This window comes from Chlorocebus sabaeus, chromosome 10 (assembly GCF_047675955.1).
Source record: "Chlorocebus sabaeus isolate Y175 chromosome 10, mChlSab1.0.hap1, whole genome shotgun sequence".
NCBI classification, from domain to species: domain Eukaryota; kingdom Metazoa; phylum Chordata; class Mammalia; order Primates; family Cercopithecidae; genus Chlorocebus; species Chlorocebus sabaeus.
The window spans coordinates 38,349,670-38,372,355 of NC_132913.1; positions in this window are offsets into that span (position 1 = coordinate 38,349,670).

Genomic DNA, 22,686 nt, shown 5'->3' on the forward strand with positions numbered 1-22,686 from the left:
TATAGCTAAAAACATGTCTCCCACAATTACTTATATCTTCATATGAATACATTATATTTATTTATGCCTAGTTACATCATTGCAAATTGTCAGCCAATCATGGGGAATATATTTTTTCAAGCAATGGGAATTTATAGTACTTCTTGGCACAGATAAGAGACTAGCTGTCTCATTGCACAAATTTCACAAGATAATTGAACCATCGAGGCCTAGAAGTCATTCACAGAGAAGCCATGGACAAGGTTGGTTGCATGATTTATTCTGTAGGTATCCCCTCCCCTTAGTTCCCATAATACCCAAGTTTGCATTTATCTAGTATTTTTCACACCATTTGTGCTGATCATTTATGTTTCAGTTTCTCCCCTTCCCCCACCAGACTCCATCTCCTCGGTTCAAGTGACTCTCTTGCCTCAGCCTCCCAAGTAGCTGGGATTACAGGCATAAATCACCACGCTGGAGTAATTTTTGTACCTTTTCTTTTTTGAGATAGAGTTTCTACTGCCCAGGCTGGAGTGCAGTGGCACAATCTCAGCTCACTGCCACCTCCATCTCCCTGGTGCAAGTGATTCTCGTGCCTCAGCCTCCCAAGTAGCTGGGATTACTGGCATAAACCACCATACGGACTTATTTTGTATTTTTAGTAGAAACAGGGTTTCAGCACGTTGGCCAGGCTGGTCTCAAACTCCTGGCCTCAAGTGACTCACCAACCCCAACCTCCCAAAATGCTGAGATTACAGGCATGAGACACACTGTCCCTGGTCAGAAACCAAGTCTTTCTTGATCATCACCATTCAGGTACATAACTAGTACTCAAAAAGATACATGCTGAAAAAGTGAACTCAAGTGACACATATACAAGATCCAGGAAAGAAAAAGAAAGGAAATTTACCTTCCCTGCCTCTATAATTCAGATTACCTTACCCACCCACCTCCAACAATAGCTCATGTTATGAGCAAACGATTGGTAACCACGGTTATGTAAGAAAAATGAAAAAGAAGGGGAAAGAACTAAAATGATATAGACATACTAAAAATTTAGAATAATTTGCATCTAATAGGTATAAAAATTTGTAACATTGAGGTTGCATAATTGTTCAGGTTTTTTTTACCTTTTCATGTTTTTAAAATTTACTCTAGTTATCGTAATAAATTGATAACTAAGGAGTTAATAATAAAGTGATGAAAAGGCTGTGGCATGGGTTTTTGCAGAGATTGCATTATTGCATACCCATCTTCGACAAGGCAATTTCCCCACAATAACTGTAGTTTCACTGTATAATTATCTCAACCACTGATATTTCTCTAGAACTATAAAAAAGCCAAGTGCTACGTAAACAGGCTTGCTTGTTCACTGCAGATGGACCAGTCTATCTGTAAAAGCAAGTACTCTAAAAGAACGCTTCATGAACGCAAATGAGTCGGCTCTTGGTCCCTTCAGATCAATCCTTTTCTTTTTTTTTTTTTTTTTAATTTATTTATTATTATTAAACTTCAAGTTGTAGGGTACATGTGCACAACGTGCAGGTTTGCTACATATGTATACTTGTGCCATGTTGGTGTGCTGCACCCATCAACTCGTCATTTACATCAGGTATAACTCCCAATGCAATCCCTCCCCCCTCCCCCCTCCCCATGATAGGCCCCGGTGTGTGATGTTCCCCTTCCCGAGTCCAAGTGGTCTCATTGTTCAGTTCCCACCTATGAGTGAGAACATGCGGTGTTTGGTTTTCTGTTCTTGTGATAGTTTGCTAAGAATGATGGTTTCCAGCTGCATCCATGTCCCTACAAAGGACACAAACTCATCCTTTTTTATGGCTGCATAGTATTCCATGGTGTATCAACCCAAATGTCCATCAGTGACAGATTGGATTAAGAAAATGTGGCACAGATCAATCCTTTTCTTAATCCAAGCTTTGATTTGTTGTTGCTCCTTTGGTTTAAATCAGATAATGCAAGGATTGGAGCTAAAGTAAAATAATAGAAATCATAAGTATTTTATTATTATGTTACTTGCAATGTTATCATTTTGTCAGAGCTATGAAACTAACTTCATTTTAAGGCATGTGTTCTACAGTTAACCCCTCAGACAGGGCTTAAACTATTAGTATAGATAGAGAAGTAATATAAAGGGTTCCTGTGGTTTGGATGTAGTATGCCCCTGCCAAAACTCATGTCGAAATTTGATTCCTAAATGTAGCAGCGTTGAGAGGTGGGGCCTAATGGGAGGTGAGCCATAGGGGCAGATTTTTCATGAATAGGTTAGTGTCATCGCACGGGAATGAGTTTTTACTCCCACAGAACTAGATCGGTTACCACGAGAGCAGGTTGTTCCTCGTGTTTGCTTTCTTTATGCACTCACTCACCTTTCCATGTCTCTACCATGTCTTGACAGAGCACATGGCCCTCACCAGAAGCTGAGCAAATGCCAGTGCCATGATCTTGGACTTCCCAGTCATCAGAATTGTGAGCTGAAAGAAACAAAAACAAAAACAAAAACAAACCCTTTTCTTTATAAATTACGCAGCCTTTGGTATTCTGTTATAGTATCATGAAATGGACTAAAACAGGAGTAAAGGACATATATGTAAAGGATTTTTTTTCTCTTTGACTGATGTAGACATTTACTAGATCCATATGGGACTAGAGTATATATATACACATATACATATATATGTGTGTATATATGTATACTCTAAAATAAAAAGATATATTTATATAATATTTATAGTATCTACATGCTATAAAATGCATCCATTTGAAGTGTACAATTCAATGACTTTTAATACATTTACAGAGTCCTGCAACCATTACCAAAATCCAGTTTGAGAACATTTGATTCCTCTGAAAAGCTCCCTCATGTTCATTTGCAGCCACCACCCCACTTTCTACTCCCAACGGCAGGCAAACATTAATCTGCTTTCTGTCTCTGTAGGTTTGCCTTTCTGGACACGTCATCTATGGGATGTTCATTGAATCATACAATATGTCCTGTTTTGCATATAGCTTCTTTCACTTAAAATTTATCCATGTTATAACATGCATCAGTTACCTATTCTTTTTGTTGTTGCTAAATAGTATTCAATTACAGGTATATATCATTTTTAATCCATTAACAAGTTGATGGGTATTTAGATTATTTCCCACTTTTGTCTATGGTGAATAATGCTGCCGTGAACATTTGCATACCGATCTTTGTATGGATATATGCTTTCATTTCTCTTGGGTAGATTCCCAGCAATGGAATTGCTGGGTCACACAGTAAATTTAAATTTTTGAAAACTGACAAACTGTTTTCCAAAGCAGTTCCCCCATTTTAAATTCACACCAGCAATACATGAAAATTCCAGTTTCTCCATATCCTCACCAACACTTGTTACTGTCTTTTTTTAAATTTATTTATTTTTTATTTTTTTATTATTATATTATACTTTAAGTTCTAGGGTACATGTGCATAACGTGCAGGTTTGTTACATATGTATACTTGTGCCATGTTGGTGTGCTGCACCCATCAACTCGTCAGACCCATCAACTCATCATTTACATCAGGTATAACTCCCAGTGCAATCCCTCCCCGCTCTCCCCCCTCCCCATGATAGGCCCCGGTGTGTGATGTTCCCCTTCCGAAGTCCAAGAGATCTCATTGTTCAGTTCCCACCTATGAGTGAGAACATGCGGTGTTTGGTTTTCTGTTCTTGCGATAGTTTGCTGAGAATGATGGTTTCCAGCTGCATCCATGTCCCTACAAAGGACACAAACTCATCCTTTTTTATGGCTGCATAGTATTCCATGGTATATATGTGCCACATTTTCTTAATCCAGTCTGTCATTGATGGACATTTGGGTTGGTTCCAAGTCTTTGCTATTGTGAATAGTGCCGCAATAAACATACGTGTGCATGTGTCTTTATAGCAGCATGATTTATAATCCTTTGGGTATATACCCAGTAATGCGATGGCTGGGTCATATGGTACTTCTAGTTCTATCCTTGAGGAATCGCCATACTGTTTTCCATAATGGTTGACTAGTTTACAATCCCACTAACAGTGTAAAAGTGTTCCTATTTCTCCACATCCTCTCCAGCACCTGTTGTTTCCTGACTTTTTTATGATTGCCATTCTAACTGGTGTGAGATGGTATCTCATTGTGGTTTTGGTTTGCATTTCTCTGATGGCCAGTGATGATGAGCATTTTTTCATGTGTCTGTTGGCTATATGAATGTCTTCTTTTGAGAAATGTCTGTTCATATCCTTTGCCCACTTTTTGATGGGGTGGGTTGTTTTTTCTTGTAAATTTGTTTGAGTTCTTTGTAGGTTCTGGATATTAGCCCTTTGTCAGATGAGTAGATTGCAAAAATCTTCTCCCATTCTGTAGGTTGCCTGTTCACTCTGATGGTAGTTTCTTTTGCTGTGCAGAAGCTCTTTAGTTTAATTAGATCCCATTTGTCAATTTTGGCTTTTGTTCTCTGTTGCTTTTGGTGTTTTAGACATGAAGTCCTTGCCCATGCCTATGTCCTGAATGGTATTACCTAGGTTTTCTTCTAGGGTTTTTATGGTATTAGGTCTAACATTTAAGTCTCTAATCCATCTTGAATTAATTTTTGTATAAGGAGTAAGGAAAGGATCCAGTTTCAGCTTTCTACTTATGGCTAGCCAATTTTCCCAGCACCATTTATTAAATAGGGCATCCTTTCCCCATTTCTTGTTTCTCTCAGGTTTGTCAAAGATCAGATGGCTGTAGATGTGTGGTATTATTTCTGAGGACTCTGTTCTGTTCCATTGGTCTATATCTCTGATTTGGTACCAGTACCATGCTGTTTTGGTTACTGTAGCCTTGTAGTATAGTTTGAAGTCAGGTAGCATGATGCCTCCAGCTTTGTTCTTTTGACTTAGGATTATCTTGGCAATGCGGGCTCTTTTTTGGTTCCATATGAACTTTAAAGCAGTTTTTTCCTATTCTGTGAAGAAACTCATTGGTAGCTTGATGGGGATGGCATTGAATCTATAAATTACCTTGGGCAATATGGCCATTTTCACGATATTGATTCTTCCTATCCATGAGCATGGTATGTTCTTCCATTTGTTTGTGTCCTCTTTTATTTCACTGAGCAGTGGTTTCTAGTTCTCCTTGAAGAGGTCCTTTACATCCCTTGTAAGTTGGATTCCTAGGTATTTTATTCCTTTGAAGCAATTGTGAATGGAAGTTCATTCATGATTTGGCTCTGTGTTTGTCTGTTACTGGTGTATAAGAATGCTCGTGATTTTTGCACATTTATTTTGTATCCTGAGACTTTGCTGAAGTTTCTTATCAGCTTAAGGAGATTTGGGGCTGAGACAATGGTGTTTTCTAAATATACAATCATGTCATCTGCAAACAGGGACAATTTGACTTCTTTTTTTCCTAACTGAATACCCGTTATTTCTTTCTCTTTCCTGATTGTCCTAGCCAGAACTTCCTTTGCCAGTATTTTATTGAGGATTTTTGCATCGATGTTCATCAGGGATATTGGTCTAAAATTCTCTTTTTTTGTTGTGTCTCTGCCAGGCTTTGGTATCAGGATGATGTTGGCCTCATAAAATGAGTTAGGGAGGATTCCCTCTTTTTCTATTGATTGGAATAGTTTCAGAAGGAATGGTACCAGCTCCTCCTTGTACCTCTGGTAGAATTCAGCTGTGAATCCATCTGGTCCTGGACCTCTTTTCATTGGTAGGCTATTAATTATTGCCTCAATTTCAGAGCCTGCTATTGGTCTATTCAGGAATTCAGCTTCTTTCTGGTTTAATCTTGGGGGAGTGTAAGTGTCCAGGAAATTATCCATTTCTTCTAGATTTTCTAGTTTATTTGCATAGAGGTGTTTATAGTATTCTCTGATGGTAGTTTGTATTTCTGTGGGGTCGGTGGTGATATCCCCTTTATCATTTTTTATTGCATCTATTTGATTCTTCTCTCTTTTCTTCTTTATTAGTCTTGCTAGCGGTCTATCAATTTTGTTGATCTTTTCAAAAAACCAACTACTGGATTCATTGATTTTTTGGAGGTTTTTTTGTGTCTCTATCTCCTTCAGTTCTGCTCTGATCTTAGTTATTTCTTGCCTTCTGCTAGCTTTTGAATGTGTTTGCTCTTGCTTCTCTAGTTCTTTTAATTGTGATGTTAGAGTGTCAATTTTAGATCTTTCCAGCTTTCTCTTGTGGGCATTTAGTGCTATAAATTTCCCTCTACACACTGCTTTAAATGTGTCCCAGAGATTCTGGCATGTTGTATCTTTGTTCTCATTGGTTTCAAAGAACATCTTTATTTCTGCCTTCATTTCGTTATGTACCCAGTAGTCATTCAGGAGCAGGTTATTCAGTTTCCATGTAGTTGAGCGGTTTTGATTGAGTGTCTTAGTCCTGAGTTCTAGTTTGATTGCACTGTGGTCTGAGAGACAGTTTGTTACAATTTCTGTTCTTGTACATTTGCTGAAGAGTGCTTTACTTCCAATTATGTGGTCAATTTTGGAATAAGTGTGATGTGGTGCTGAGTAGAATGTATATTCTGTTGATTTGGGGTGGAGAGTTCTGTAGATGTCTATTAGGTCTGCTTGCTGCAGAGATGAGTTCAATTCCTGGATATCCTTGTTAACTTTCTGTCTCGTTGATCTGTCTAATGTTGACAGTGGGGTGTTGAAGTCTCCCATTATTATTGTATGGGTGTCTAAGTCTCTTTGTAAGTCTCTAAGGACTTGCTTTATGAATCTGGGTGCTCCTGTATTGGGTGCATATATATTTAAGATAGTTAGCTCTTCCTGTTGAATTGATCCCTTTACCATTATGTAATGGCCTTCTTTGTCTCTTTTGATCTTTGATGGTTTAAAGTCTGTTTTAACAGGGACTAGTATTGCAACCCCCGCTTTTTTTTGTTCTCCATTTGCTTGGTAAATCTTCCTCCATCCCTTTATTTTGAGCCTATGTATGTCTCTGCATGTGAGATGGGTCTCCTGAATACAGCAAACTGATGGGTCTTGACTCTTTATCCAGTTTGCCAGTCTGTGTCTTTTAATTGGAGCATTTAGTCCATTTACATTTAAGGTTAATATTGTTATGTGTGAACTTGATCCTGCCATTATGATATTAACTGGTTATTTTGCTTGTTAGTTGATGCAGTTTCTTCCTAGCCTCGATGGTCTTTACATTTTGGCATGTTTTTGCAATGGCTGGTACCGGTTGTTCCTTTCCATGTTTAGTGCTTCCTTCAGGGTCTCTTGTAAGGCAGGCCTGGTGGTGACAACATCTCTAAGCATTTGCTTATCTGTAAAGGATTTTATTTCTCCTTCACCTATGAAACTTAGTTTGGCTAGATATGAAATTCTGGGTTTAAAATTCTTTTCTTTAAGAATGTTGAACATTGGCCCCCACTCTCTTCTGGCTTGTAGAGTTTCTGCTGAGAGATCTGCTGTTAGTCTGATGGGCTTCCCTTTGTGGGTAACCCAACCTTTCTCTCTAGCTGCCCTTAAGATTTTTTTCCTTCATTTCAACTTTGGTGAATCTGGCAATTATGTGTCTTGGAGTTGCTCTTCTCGAGGAGTATCTTTGTGGCGTTCTCTGTATTTCCTGAATTTGAATGTTGGCCTGCCCTACTAGATTGGGGAAGTTCTCCTGGATGATATCCTGAAGAGTGTTTTCCAACTTGGTTCCATTTTCCCCCTCACTTTCAGGCACCCCAATCAGACGTAGATTTGGTCTTTTTACATAATCCCATACTTCTTGCAGGCTTTGTTCATTTCTTTTTCTTCTTTTTTCTTTAGATTTCTCTTCTCGCTTCATTTCATTCATTTGATCCTCAATCGCTGATACTCTTTCTTCCAGTTGATCGAGTCGGTTACTGAAGCTTGTGCATTTGTCACGTATTTCTCGTGTCATGGTTTTCATCTCTGTCAGTTCGTTTATGGCCTTCTCTGCATTAATTATTCTAGTTATCAATTCTTCCACTCTTTTTTCAAGATTTTTAGTTTCTTTGCACTGGGTACGTAATTCCTCCTTTAGCTCTGAGAAGTTTGATGGACTGAAGCCTTCTTCTCTCATCTCGTCAAAGTCATTCTCCGTCCAGCTTTGGTCCGTTGCTGGCGATGAGCTGTGTTCCTTTGCAGGGAGAGATGTGCTCTTATTTTTTGAATTTCCAGCTTTTCTGCCCTGCTTTTTCCCCATCTTTGTGGTTTTATCTGCCTCTGGTCTTTGATGATGGTGACATACTGATGGGGTTTTGGTGTGGGTGTCCTTCCTGTTTGTTAGTTTTCCTTCTAACAGTCAGGACCCTCAGCTGTAGGTCTGTTGGAGATTGCTTGAGGTCCACTCCAGACCCTGTTTGCCTGGGTATCAGCAGCAGAGGCTGCAGAAGATAGAATATTGCTGAACAGCGAGTGTACCTGTCTGATTCTTGCTTTGGAAGCTTCCTCTCAGGGGTGTACTCCACCATGTGAGGTGTGGGGTGTCGGTCTGCCCCTAGTGGGGGATGTCTCCCAGTTAGGCTACTCAGGGGTCAGGGACCCACTTGAGCAGGCAGTCTGTCCGTTCTCAGATCTCAACCTCTGTGTTGGGAGATCCACTCCTCTCTTCAAAGCTGTCAGACAGAGTCGTTTATATCTGCAGAGGTTTTAGCTGCTTTTGTTGTTGTTGTTGTTGTTGTTGTTGTTTAGCTGTGCCCTGTCCCCAGAGGTGGAGCCTGTCTTCTGTGTTGCTCACACTGGGAGTTGGAGACTGGAGCTGTTCCTATTCGGCCATCTTGCTCCGCCCCGTTACTGTCTTTTTTAATATAGCCATTCTAGTGGATGTGAAATGATATCCCACTGAAATTTAATTTGCATTACCCTAATGACTAAGGATTTTGAACATCTTTTCATGTGCTTATTAGCAATTCTTGTATCTTCTTTTGTTCATTGGTGTTGTTTTTGTTTGTTTGTTTTTTGAGATGCAGTTTTGCTCTTGTTGCCCAGGCTGGAATGCAATGGCACGATCTTGACACATTGCAACCTCCACTTCCTGGGTTCAAGCGATTCTTCTGCCTCAGCCTCCCTAGTAGCTGGGATTACAGGTGCCTGCAACCACATCCAGCTAATTTTTTGTATTTTTAGTAGAAACAGGGTTTCACTATGTTGGCCAGGCTGGTCTCGAACTCCTGACCTCAGGCAATCCACTCGCCTCAGTCTCCCAAAGAGCTGGGATTACCAGCATGAGCTACCGCACCTGGCTCATTGGTTTTTTTAACGTGAAGTTTTTAACATTGAATTTCAGAAGTACAAAAATATTTTATAATTGTATGGCCTAACCCCTTTATTTTAGAAGAGAAATGAACACTAGAGATACAAACAGGTTTGCTCAAGGCACAAAAGCAAACTGATGGTAAATTGGCATTTTAATTTCCTAACTCTGAATTGAGTTAAATTCAAATTCACTTTGCCAGCAGTAATTAAGTTATTCTCTAATATGGTTATTAGTGGAAAGAAACTAATGAAAAGCCAAAATCATAGATTCCTTGGGAACAAAAATCATGTGTTCCTCATCTCTGTGACTCTCTTTGCACCTACCATAGTCCCTTCTCCATTGTCGGCACTTAAGGAATGTCTGCTTAAATAAAAAGGCATCAGTGAAGCCTCAGTCCAGTCAGAATTATATAATAATCAAGTGCAATGATAGTCCTTGACTATATCGAGTATACTCTGGGTTTCATATCATTATACAGCCTTCAAAAAATTGTTTTAATTACTGTGGACACCAGCCATCATAAACCTACTATCTCAAAGTGGTAAATCCTTTGAGCATCTACCTCAGCATTATCCAGCATGTATTCCGAATACAGATGCCCAGGTCTTATTCCAGACTAACTGAATCTAAATCCTTGAAGGCGAGACCTGGGAGTCTACATTTTTCAAATACCTCCAGAAACACTTATGCATCAAAAGAAAAAAAGAAACGAAAGCCACTGATTTGATAGATTCTGTGCAGCACATCATAGGATTATTTACTTGAAAGCATTAGGCAGAACAAGGACTGGTGATTTAGAAGGAATTCTAATCATGGAAAACTAAAAGAATGCCCCAATTGTTGAACTACCTCATGAACGACTAATGGTATACACAACCTCCTAGGAAGTCTTTGAGAAGTTGGGATCAATAATCCATATTGATTTTACCAAAGCATTAAGGGACAAAACACTCCTTGATTGTCACAGACATCATTGCAACAGGCATTAATGGGCTCTCTGCTGCATCTCACAGAGCTGCCAACACCAAGCTCTGCTCTAGTTATTTGGAACATAAGATTTTATAGGTAACATCCATCTTGATAACATGTCTGCATTTGCTTTAATTGGATTTCAGAAACTTGTACCACAACCATATCTAAGCAGTCACTATTGCAATGTATCACCTCCAGCAAAAAATTAGGCGTAAAAGAAAAGTCTAAATGATTAAGAATGAACTAAAGAAAATGCTCAGAGAAGATGGATAAACAAGACTAGTAGAATTTCTGTTTCTCGGCTTGCCGCTTCTCATCCAATCACTGTCATCAGTATCATTAATGAGGCATTATGTGAATGTCAATTGACCATTTGTATAGACTTGCTCAAACTAGAACTTCATCTACTCCTTTTCATGGCTGGTACCACAACTAAAATAAGTGCCCCCGCGCCCAACCCTGCAATCCACTCCTCTTCGTGTATGTGGTAGATTGCGTGTTCCAAAGATAGACACTAAAATATTTCCCATCCCACCTGCTGTTCCACAGTGTGACCCTGCCACCTCCCCTCACCCCCCATTTAAGGTTGGAGTCTATTTTTCAACCTCTTCTTGAATTTAGGTGAACTCTGAGACTAATTACATGAGAAGTGACACCGTACCACCGTCAGAATCATCCTTAACTATTTCGACAACTTTTGCTTTGTGATTTTTGGAAGCCAGACATCATGTAAAAAGTACGACCACCCTGAGCAACAATTTTTGGGGAAATCCAAGCCACCTGGAGAGGGCCTAGAAGATGAGATCCCAAGAGAAAGAGGCCAACACCGCTGAGACACTGGATATGCCAGTGTGGTAGACATCTTGGAGGTAGATCCTCCCCATCCCCCATCCCAGCGAATGCTGTGATTGGAGCTCATCACCCAGCCAAACTCTCTCCACATTCCTGACCTACAAAATCAAAGAGCAAGAGAAAACGGTTGTTTTAAGGCACTAAATTGGGGATGGCTTATTTTATATATATATATAAGAATAGATAACTGAAACAAAACATTGAATAGTGCTTTAGCTTATTTACCTTATGTATTTGTTTACTTACTTGTCCGTCTGAATGTAAGCTTCATCAGGCCATGGCCTTTTCTGGCTTCTTCTCCATTGTGTATGCAGTTCCTGGAATAAAGTAAGTGTTCAATAAATATCTGTTAAATTATTATTGAATTCATTTTTGTCACTGGAGAGTCTACAGGCAAGCAATAATGTACTCCGGTTGATACCAGTACATTGTGGGACTGCATATTATACCAGTTCTTCTTTCATTTTTATTGGAGGCATTCATCTTTGTGAGGAAATACATGTCATGAGAAGTTCAGAAAACATAGGAACAAATGTCACATCATCACACTGATTAACCCATTTATGCCACAGGTTGCAAATTTTTTGTGTGAAAAATCAGACCTTGGCGATGACCTTTAGCAGTAGGATATAAATAACTCCACAAGCTTAGTGTTCCAATAATGGAACACTAGGCAAATGGATTAACTGCAATTTTCAAAAGCAGACCAAGAGACACATTTCATCTGGGGCCACCAACATTTCATTTTTAGTACAACTCCTGAGCTCCCACCAGGGTCACAAAGTAAAGAAACCAATATTTGCTCTCTGATCAGAGCAATTGCTGATACAGGGCCATACAAAAGCAATGAACTTAAGAAATTACTTGGAGAAGGAGTATGGCTTTCAAGGACAAGAAAGGATACACTGTATCAGAAATACCAGTAAGAGCTTGGATTCATAGTTTTATACGTTTTCAAGGTCCTCAGAGTTCTTCACTAAGGATTTGATTATCCCAGCATAGTGCTGAATATAATTTTCCTCATTGAAAGACTGATATCAAAGTCTATTCATCTCCTCCTTAATGCACAATAAAACCTTGAGAATTTCAGCAGTTTTGTGTCTGCTAGCACATTGGAGTGCTTATAAACTTGCAATTGGAGCCCTTCCTAGAAAGCATATTTATACACCAAATATGTTTTTAAAAACAATTTCTCTGCTTCTATAAGTAACATAATAGTAATAGACATATAGTTTCTCCAATTATTTTGTCTACAAATTAACTTAGAACATTAAGCAGCAAGGGTACCCTCACTTTACCAAAAAAGCAAAGTCTGTTTCCTCCAAAATGTCAGAAGTTCATTTTCCCTAGCTCAGGGTAGCAAGCAATTACAAACCTATGCCGTTCCATGCTCTGCACAGATGTCGTTGGTAGATGAATGCGCATGTCTTATATAGAGCCATTAGCCCTAGAAAAAAAGATTGATAATAGCAATGAGAATGTTAGCGAGCCTTTGCTTGCCCTTCCCTGTTTTATATGAGGTTTTCTTCATGCTTTTCCCTTTTCTTACAGAGCATTGTAAATGCATTTGCCATTTGGTGATGTTGTCAAGGATTTTTCAGATTTTCTTTACATAGATGCTATTCATCTATTCCCATAAGTTTCTGTGAAACTGACATTCTAATATAAGATTTGGTTTCTAAAGTTGTACAGGATGACCACAAATAGAAATTTACATTAACATGTTAAAATTTCCTGCCTCAACATTTTATCTGTATTCATTAATTTATTTACCTCAATGTCTCAGTTTTAAAACACACCATCCTTAATGCAGGGTGCAAACCATTATACATGTTAAATGAGTCAAATTGCGCCCTCTGCCAATATCAGTATGATACCCATCCTCCCACTACACCCACCATCACTAACACCCACAGCCTAAACAATCACTCTTGGTTCCCAGCTGGGGCTTGCAAACAGAGATTCTTGTTGCTGGCACTTGTATAAAATGAAACTATTAAGGAGTAAAATACCTGAGATGCTTCTAATTGCAGAAAGACGGCTGGGTTGTTAGCAAGAGAGTCTGATGCTCATGTTGATCACAGTTTGTAAAAGTACAGTCATGCACCATGTAACAGTTCCATCAGTGACGGACTGCATATAAAACAGTGGACTCAGAAGATTATAATGGAGCATACATAGAAACCTGATATATGGTACTTGATATTGGCATTTTAGGTCAAGTAGGGGAAATAATTGATATTCAGTAATGGTGCTGGGATATTTGGTTTTCACATGAAAAATATATATACCATTTAGGTTGGTAAGTACACTCTATGAGGTTCACACAACGAAATTGCCTAACACATTTCTCCGAACATATCCCTGTCACTAAGCAACACAGAAGTGTACTCTTTTTCCCCCTTAAAGTAATATCATGACATGATGGTTACTGAATTTGTCTGCTCAGGCTATAGTAACAAAATGCCATGGACTGGATGACTTAAACAAAAGGAATTTGTTTCTCATAGGTCTGGAGGCCAGAAAGTCCAAGATCAATGTACTGGCGGATTCAGTGCCAGATAAAGGCTCTCTTCCTGACCTGTAGACAGCCACTTTCTCATTGTGTCTTCACATGGCAGAGGCAGAGAGAGAACAAGCTCTCTGGTGTCTCTTTATAAAAACATGATTCCATCACTAGGGTCTAACCACATGACCTCATCTAAACCTAGTTACCCCCAAAAGGCTCCATCTCTAAATACCATCACATTGGGAGTTAGGATGTCAACCTATGAATGGAGTGTAGGGGGAGACAATAACTTGGTCCATGGCAGTAATTAAGACCATGATGAAAATTCAGGAAGAAAGCAAGGCTAAGAGACCATTACAGGAACTAGTCAATAGTGTTCTTATATTTTATAATAGCTCCTGTGCCCAACTATATACTATCTGTCTACAGACTTATTCTCCTTGAAAGCAAAATGTAATATCTATGTTTCTATAAAATAGGAGAGCAGTTTTCAGCTTGTATTTGAAAGTTTAAAAAGTTCTACCAAAATAAGCAAAATGTAATTCCATCTTACCCTGCCACCAAGGGACCAAATAAGAGAGGCAGCCAACCAGGTAAACAGTGTACTCTCAGTAAAGACACAGAAAGCTACAAAGCTGTAGGAAAGAAAAAGAAGTCACTTGCAGGGCAACTTAACCAGCAGCAGAGATTTCACAGAAGCCCTTACTCAGAAGCAGAGACTCTTGACTTCAGAACACATCTGCATCTTAAACACAGAAGAGAAAAACATTAATACATTGTGGGAGACCAGAATATGCCACCCCAAAATATGAAGGATTGTTATGCTGAATTAAGAACAAGCAGATGCAGAACAGCTCTCTGCCCTCTGTCTTTTTGCTGGAAAGCAGCAAGCAGATTTACAAAGATAAAAGGTATCCTGACCCCCTTCTCTAGCAGGGAGAGAAAAAAATTAACCACTGAAGACAGCTTTGGACACATGTCAGCCTGGAGATGAGATCAGAGGAATCTACATTAACAAGCTTTACTAACTCACCTTTATCTGCCTTCACACCATTTGCTGCCACTGGAGATTCAAAGTCCTCTCTTTTGTCTTGTCACTTCTCTAAAATGTCACTGTTCTTTGTTGAAGATGTATATAATCTGGAATTCAAAACCACTTCTTTAAGACTTTTCATCTCTTGGGTATTTCCCATGTTATTTATAAAATATACATGTTAATAAATTTGTTTGTTTTTCTCTTATTAATCTGTCTATTGCTACAGGGTTCCATTTCAACAAAGAACTTATGAGAGTTGAAGAAAATATTTTTTTTCCTAGAACCTCAGAGTAGGATCCATAGAACCTAAAAATTTAAGAAAACTAGACTGGTTTAGAACAGAAATTATTCCCTTAACTATACCTGATTACATATGTTTACCAACGTCTACTAATGGGGCATCAGAAATTAATATCGCACTTCCAATTTTTATCAACATTTATGTATTATAATAACATAATTTTCATTCTATAAAATGGCTTAATTCTCAGTCAATCCTTTTTATAATTTTCATAAAGTCATGAAGTTTTAAAACCCTCTAGATATTAAATGTCCAAGCTGAGAAGGTTAAGTAAGTGATATATTTTAGAATTGCTATACTCACAATGATTATTTGTATCTCCCAAGAACTTGGTACCTCTCATTTGCAGTGCTGAAATTAGTTTATGAGTCATTGGTGCTAGCTCAGTTCACATAAATCTATACAAGAACAAAGATCATAGATGGCAAATTATTGTCTACTTCCCCTCAATGTACAAATCCAATTGAAACCCTACCCATCAGATGCAAAAAAGAGACAGATGCCACCTAGTGTCTGATAGCCTCAAGTGCATCCCAGTTCTACTCTGAGTCTAGTTCCATTTTGAGATTATCCAGATATAGCTACGTCAAAAGTTCCTGTGATATGTTATATGCAAAGAACACTCAACACATTCTGGTGCTAGTTTTCCTATTAACTAGATGTATCATGTTGGGCAAGACCCCCATGTGCCTTGAATTAGTTGCTCTCCATGACCTCTTATAAGTAATAGACTCTGATTTCAGTTCTGAAATGCAAAGCCACCTGTGGAAATCTAACCTTTTTACATTGAGATCTTGAGATAGAGCAGAACCAAATTCCAGAAAAGCAAACAACATTTTCCAGAACTAACCTGTGACATACATTGACTTCACTCTGGAAAGGAGAATGTTTTCTGTATAAATGCAGTACAAACATGAAATTGAGACACAAGTGCACATTACATCACTCCAAGCAATGATTTATCATCAGGTATAGCAAGGAAAAAACAAAATAAAGTCAAGGTGACCAAAACTCTTGGTTTTCAAAAGACCTCTAACAATTCACTATGTAAAGTATGATAGCTGCTCAGACTTTGTCTTATAGTTTAAAATAGTTGAGAAAAATGTTCTCCAGTTTTATGTATTAACAGGTTCTGTAAAATTTCTTTTTAACTAGACCACATAACAAAATCTTTCCCAAAAGAAAAATGAATGGAAAATACAGCAAAACATGGCAACTGCTAAATCTGATTTCTTACCCCTTTAATTCTTTGTATCATGTTCTATTCTCAAATGACTTTAGTAACCTAGAAGGTAGTCAGGCTCGTGTCCAGTGGTTTATATAGACAGATGACAGTGTCATACACAGGAAATCTGTCCATGTTCTAAGAGATCGGCAATTGATCTGGCCTGCTTGGTGAAGGTATTTCTAACCTGCTACTTAGTCTATAAGATTCAGGTGAACAGTGTTTGGGACTCTGACATTGAGAAGTATGAACACAGCTTCATTCCATGTGTACTAACACTGTAAAATGTGACAAATCATTTGCACTAACAATGCAGAAAGTCTGTCCACAAACCCATAGAGGACACTTGGTGTTTTGTGCATCTTTTTTCCCTGACAGTGCTTTTCAGCCTGGAAAGTCATTCCTACTAACTTGAAACAACTCAAGACAAGTCCTTCAGCCTGACCACAAGCCAAGCTTATCTTGATGTAGACTGAGCTGCTCTGCCTGCCAGTTTCATCCCATATGTCAATTACGGAAAGCTGCTTATTATGTTTTTTCCATCCTTATCTGTCTAATGTGGAGGACGATCTCTTCAGGCAACCAAAACAGGTTCTGTCATCTCTGAAGGCTTAAGAGCTGCTAAGCAGTTACCTCTCCCTGCCTCCTGGCTCTGAATTTTCCTGGTGTCAATCATCAGCTCTTCTCCAAGAGCAGGCTTCAGATCCAGCTCTTCCATGTCATTCCACCCTTAATCCCATCTAGGATCAATTACATCTCTAAAAATGAGAGATGTTTTCATCTCTTTGAAATGGTTTAGATACCAAATGAACTTGATGGCAGAGGGGCAAATGTTCCTGATAGGGCACCTTCCTTCAATTTTCTGACTCTCCCTGAAGGCCAGTGTCTGTGAACTCCAACGGACTTGTGAGTTCTTTGTTGAGTGCCAACCGTACATGGTACTCTACACAATAAATCTCTGTGTTTCCTAAAAGCCAATTATTAGATCATTCTTCAGCAATCTAAAATTGAGTTATCTTTAGTTTTTCCTTCAAGCTAAAGAGTCCAAGTATTTTACATTCATTTTCCTCTGCCTGTTCTATTTTCCTCTAGTTCCCTTTAGGTCTTCTTCTATCTTGTCAATGAACAGTGCACATTCTGCAAACAAATACACTTGGGCACAAACTGAAAATAAGATAATTTGTCACTTCCAAATATTTTGTTTCTGCATAGCAACAGCATCATCCTTATTTCATGAGCCACAGCAGAAATTTGCCAACACCTGGTAAGTTTTTTATTTCTTTCATGTGGCGCTTAGTCATTGTCCTTTCTATCTTTGTATTTGGGCTTTTGGTCCCACTACATGTTGAAAATGTCGCTCTTATTTTCTTGTCTTCCTTGACAATATATACAGGGAGGGGGTGGCCTCTTACCTGACCTGGGATATTATAAAGGACATAGAGTAGCATCGGTAACCTTTTCAGATGTTCTCATTTATGATTACATGACTTGAATAATCTATAAGGTGATTTTGTTGAAAAGACTTAGGGGATGATACTGTAATTCTTACATGTAGAGCACTTTGAAGGGCTTTCACATATATAACCCATTTCATTCTCATAGCCTTACTTTGATGTAGGCTGAGCAAGGCAACATATTATTGTCCACTTTTTACAAATGCAAAAACCGAGGCTTAGAGCAATTGATGACTTGCCTATTGTCACATTACTAGTAGAAATGCCAGTCACGACAAAAATCCAGGCTTTCTGATTGTCTATCCAAGAGTCACTTTTCTACACCAGGTTTTTCATTCTTCAGTAGGAGCCGTAAGGACTTCTGTGAACCACTCAGGGACCCGCTACAAAAAAGGAGACCACATGGCCAGGGCTTTATGCCCCAGCCCCTGTTTCAATCAGGGCAGGTTGACACGTATCTGTTTTATCAATTGAGTTTCTGTTTAATCTTTACTGTATAAAATTTCTGCTTAGAAACATATGCATTGTTTGAATACTCAGCACCATGCTAAAAAGAACATCAAGGGAGTAGAAGCCATGAAGGACGGGTGGGTCCAAAACAGAATAAACAAGCTAAGACATGAGTAAATTGAGGATCACCAAATATACAGTCAGCTCCAAGTGGCATCTCTGTCTAACAGCAGACCTGCACATGAGTAGATGTTAACCTCTCAGAGAACAGTAAAAGGGCAGCAGACATTGTTTTTATTCTTAGTCAATATGAAATCTGTAGAGAAAATGGAATGGCTCTATAGAAAAATGCACAGACACATACAACTCAATTACATTAACACCTATGTAACAATAATAGTTCAGCAACCCCTAGCGTTGGCTGCCGCGGCCAACACAAAACCTCATGCCCCTTGCTCACTCTGCCCTCGTTCTCCCTTGCTGAGCCCTTATTCACGTCCAAGGCCCAAACTTCTCATAAATCCTTATCTTTTCTTAGAAAAAAAGGAAGAAAACACCCTGAAAAACAAAGCTTCAAGGAAGTAAGTGCATGTGCCTCTCCTAAGGGATGTAGCATTTTAAAAAGAGGACTCTACCAAGGGAAAGGCTAAGGTTGAAGGGAAAAGTATGAATGGTTAATGGTCCAAGTCCAACTTGGATGAAGGATGTAATGTATTGATTCATTTATTTTTAATTTTTTAGAGACAGAGTCTTGTTCTGTTGCCCAGGCTGGAGTGCAATGGCACCATCATACCCCATAACAGACTCAAACTCCCAGCCTCAGGCGATCCAAGGAGGTAATTTAGAATAGGAGTTCTCCCTGGGATGCTTCATGTCTGTCCACAAAGACACACAGACATCCCTTGGCATACGACCACCCCATCTGGGAGCCCAGGCAAATCTATGGTGAAGCAAATGGAGCATAAGCCTTAGAGCCACTTAACACTCCAGACCTCCAGCCACAACCCTGGGAGAGGTGCTGCAACGTGTTTTTTCAAAATTGGCAACAGTGAGGTTGTTTGATTGTTTGTTTTTAGTTGTAATTGTTTAAGCTACTGGATCTTCCCATTCTGACTTCTCCATCACACTTCTGTCTGTCATGTCAGGTGGCATTAGAGTGGCTACAGGCACTATTGGAATTCTGCTAAGAAGCTGAGTTAAGGTATGTTTAATTTGGTTCAGAGGATATATTTATGTGGCTTACAGCTGTTTCTTTATATAATTAAATTATTCCTTGCTGTCTGACCCATTGTGGGAACGACTTCCAGAAACATTTGTATTATCAACTACACCATACTATGAAGGACCAGTACAGAGGTCACTTTGCAATACATTTGTCTCATACAGCACCCAGCTCTAGAAGTATGTGGGCAATAGAGAAGAAACAAATTTTAATTGTACAGAACCAAAAGCTAGACTATGGAGCATTCTTCAAACCACCAGACTGGTAAAAGTCTAAGTAGAGGATTCATTTATCATTCTTATCAAAACGGAAGTTCTCATCTACTGGGGAAGACTCACTAATGCAGTGTATATGGTTACAGATAACCTATGCTGTTTTCTGGAAATTATGTGAAACTGAATTTTTCAAAACTCCTGTGTTTATTTTATTATTTTATTTTTGAGGCAGGGTCCCGCTCTGTCCCCTAGGCTAGAGTGCAGTGGGGCAATCATAGCCCACTGCAACTTCCAACTGCTGAGCCCAAGCGACCCTCCCTGCTTGGCCTCCCAAAGTGCTAAGATTACAGGTGTGAGCTGCTGCACCCAGCCCTAGAGTTCTGTATTTAAAGGGCAACAGTGCTACATAGTCGTGCATTTGCGTGCGGTCAAGCTTAGGCACCCCAACTATTGAAAATAACAAACAGATTTCAGTCAACCATATTAGATGAAACACTGAATTGTCTTTGTATTCTTTCCATAGAAAATAATATTACAAAATAATTTCACATAAAAAAGCAACACAAAACTCAACAGCCAAAAATATAAAGAAAGGGGTATTCTCAAGATGTGTCAGACAGTAATAATTTAAAATATCAAGGCATTTTTCAGATATAATGATACTTGTAGTATTTGTCAATTTTATAAAATTTATAATTTGTTTAATTTATCTTCTCATTCCAAATAAACACCATCTTTGGCCCTTGTTATATATTTTTAATCTTCTATTATTTTTCTTTAAAAGGATTCCAAAACTGAATAAACTTCTGGCCTACAAACCTTGGATTTTCTTTTGCTGAGAGTGACATTTGAGGTGAATTATGCTTGGAAAATTTTGTCCTCACAGCTACTCAGTGTAAACTTCTTAAACCCAGTAAAGATCAAATGTGATTATTTACTTTCCTGTCCAAATTTTCTATATGCTTGTGAATTCTCTTTCAGTACATCACTTAAAGCAAAACTGAAGGATTCTTCATAATTTTTAGTACTCTCTTCATCTTCTAGAAAAAGATGAATCATGGTTATAATTTTTATTTTTACCACTGCCCTTTGTTCAGCCCCACAGATGATTTAAAAAGCATAATCATTCTTGCAAAAAAAATTCAGAATCATTGCCAAATGAAAATGATTCATTCTGTACCAAAAAAGAAAAAACAATGCACTATTAACAATAAAAGCTTTGCGAGCATAAAAGTTGTGAATCCATTTCTCAAAAATCTATTTCACAAGACTATTCATGCCTTTCATTTAAGGAAGCAATACTCATATATTTTAAGTTTGCACATGCATATAATTTACTAAATTTAAATCAAATATAATATAATGTATCTACAACACAGTGTCTAACTATGAAAGTCGGTATTTTAATATAATTGCCCATTTATATTAAAAGCCTCTTATAAAAATCTTTTCCCCTCCTGAAATATCTTTTTTCCCAATGAGAATAATAGTCATAATTACAGAGTAGTAACACATGACAGATAATGTTCCAATTTTAGAAAATTAGCTCTTTCTTAGCCTTGCAATGAAACCCCTTTTATCTGACTTTGGTATCGGTGTCATATGGAATAAGGGTATTATTTGGCTTTTCAGGGTAAAGAGACACCTAGTAAAGAACTCGTTCGGACAAAATTCTTATATTAACTAACACTGACAACACTCAAAGAAAACCAGGATAACCAAAAAGAATGGTTTTGTTCAACCTGAAGCAGTTGTTTAAAATTACATTGAAAGCCTTTTTTTTAAGTTAAAATCCAGTTTAATCTTCTCAGCACACTGATTTTTTCTTCTAGTAAACCTGAATGTCCAGGGAAGCATTTCCAAATGGGTCTTGATATTGTGGAAGTCTAGTACTATATCCACTCTGTTCAATTAATGCTTCAAAATTTAGTCTTCAACTCCCCAAGCCAGAATATCTAGAACGTTCAAATAGTCAATAATAACAACATGGTGAAGAGTACTGGCTGATGTGTCTATGTCCAAGCCTACCGCTGTCCAACCACAATGTACTGGTCTCTAAAGTGAGAAGTAGGAGGATGGGTTAAACAAGGTTTTTGTTTTGTTTTTAAGACTTACTTTTTGGGTAACTCTCTAACCATGGATAAGGCCATACTCTCTTTAATTCTCCCCATAACCCCAAAAGGTGATTATTATTTTCTCCATTTTACAAATGAGGTGAGACTCAGAATGGGAGGAAAACAGGTAGAAGTTTCCAATTCTCACAACTGCCAGAGATTTTGCTGGTTATTGTACTTACTATTTAAAAATAACTCTGCCAGATTTTTACTCTTCAGTGTAGGAAAGTTGGTCTCAGAAAGTCTAAGTTGCATTGTTAAGAAGTGGCAAATATGAGGCCCGGCGTGGTGGCTCAGGCCTGTAATCCCAGCACTTTGGGAGGCCGAGATGGACGGATCACGAGGTCAGGAGATCGAGACCATCGTGGCTAACACGGTGAAACCCCGTCTCTACTAAAAATACAAAAAATTAGCCGGGCGTGGTGGCGGGCGCCTGTAGTCCCAGCTACTCAGGAGGCTGAGGCAGGAGAATGGCATGAACCCGGGAGGCGGAGCTTGCAGTGAGCCGAGATCACGCCACTGCACTCCGGCCAGGGAGACAGGGCAAGACTGCTTCAAAAAAAAAAAAAAAAAAAAAAAAGCGAATATGTCTGAATCAAGGTGGCCTTGACTATAAGCCTTTTTCTCTTAGCTCTTTCCAGTCAGATAAATGGACCAATGAAAGTGAGTGAGCTGCCTAACCTTCAAAGATATTTCAGTGTTCCCCCAAGAAGAGCTCCAATTCCACTTGTGAGGAGATGTCTCCCTGAGCATTTCCATCTACCTAAAGGCAGGTTGGGAGAAAGAAAATTACTAACAGGCTCCAACTTCAAGTTCTGTGGGCCCAGAGAAACTGTAGCTATCATTTTGGAACAAGAACTATAGCATGAACTCTGTTCATAAGAATCATTCATCTTTAAAAATATCACTACTGTAAGTCTGAAAGAAATGCTTTGAAACATAAAGCATTGGGTAACATGAAGGTGAATACGCCTTCAAAATTAACATCAAAGTGCTTAGCACTTTCACTGAATGAACTGATTCAGCCATACTAGAAATTATGTTTTTTGTTGTTGTTTTGTTTTGTTTTGAGACAGGTTCTTGCTCTATTGCCCAGGCTGAAG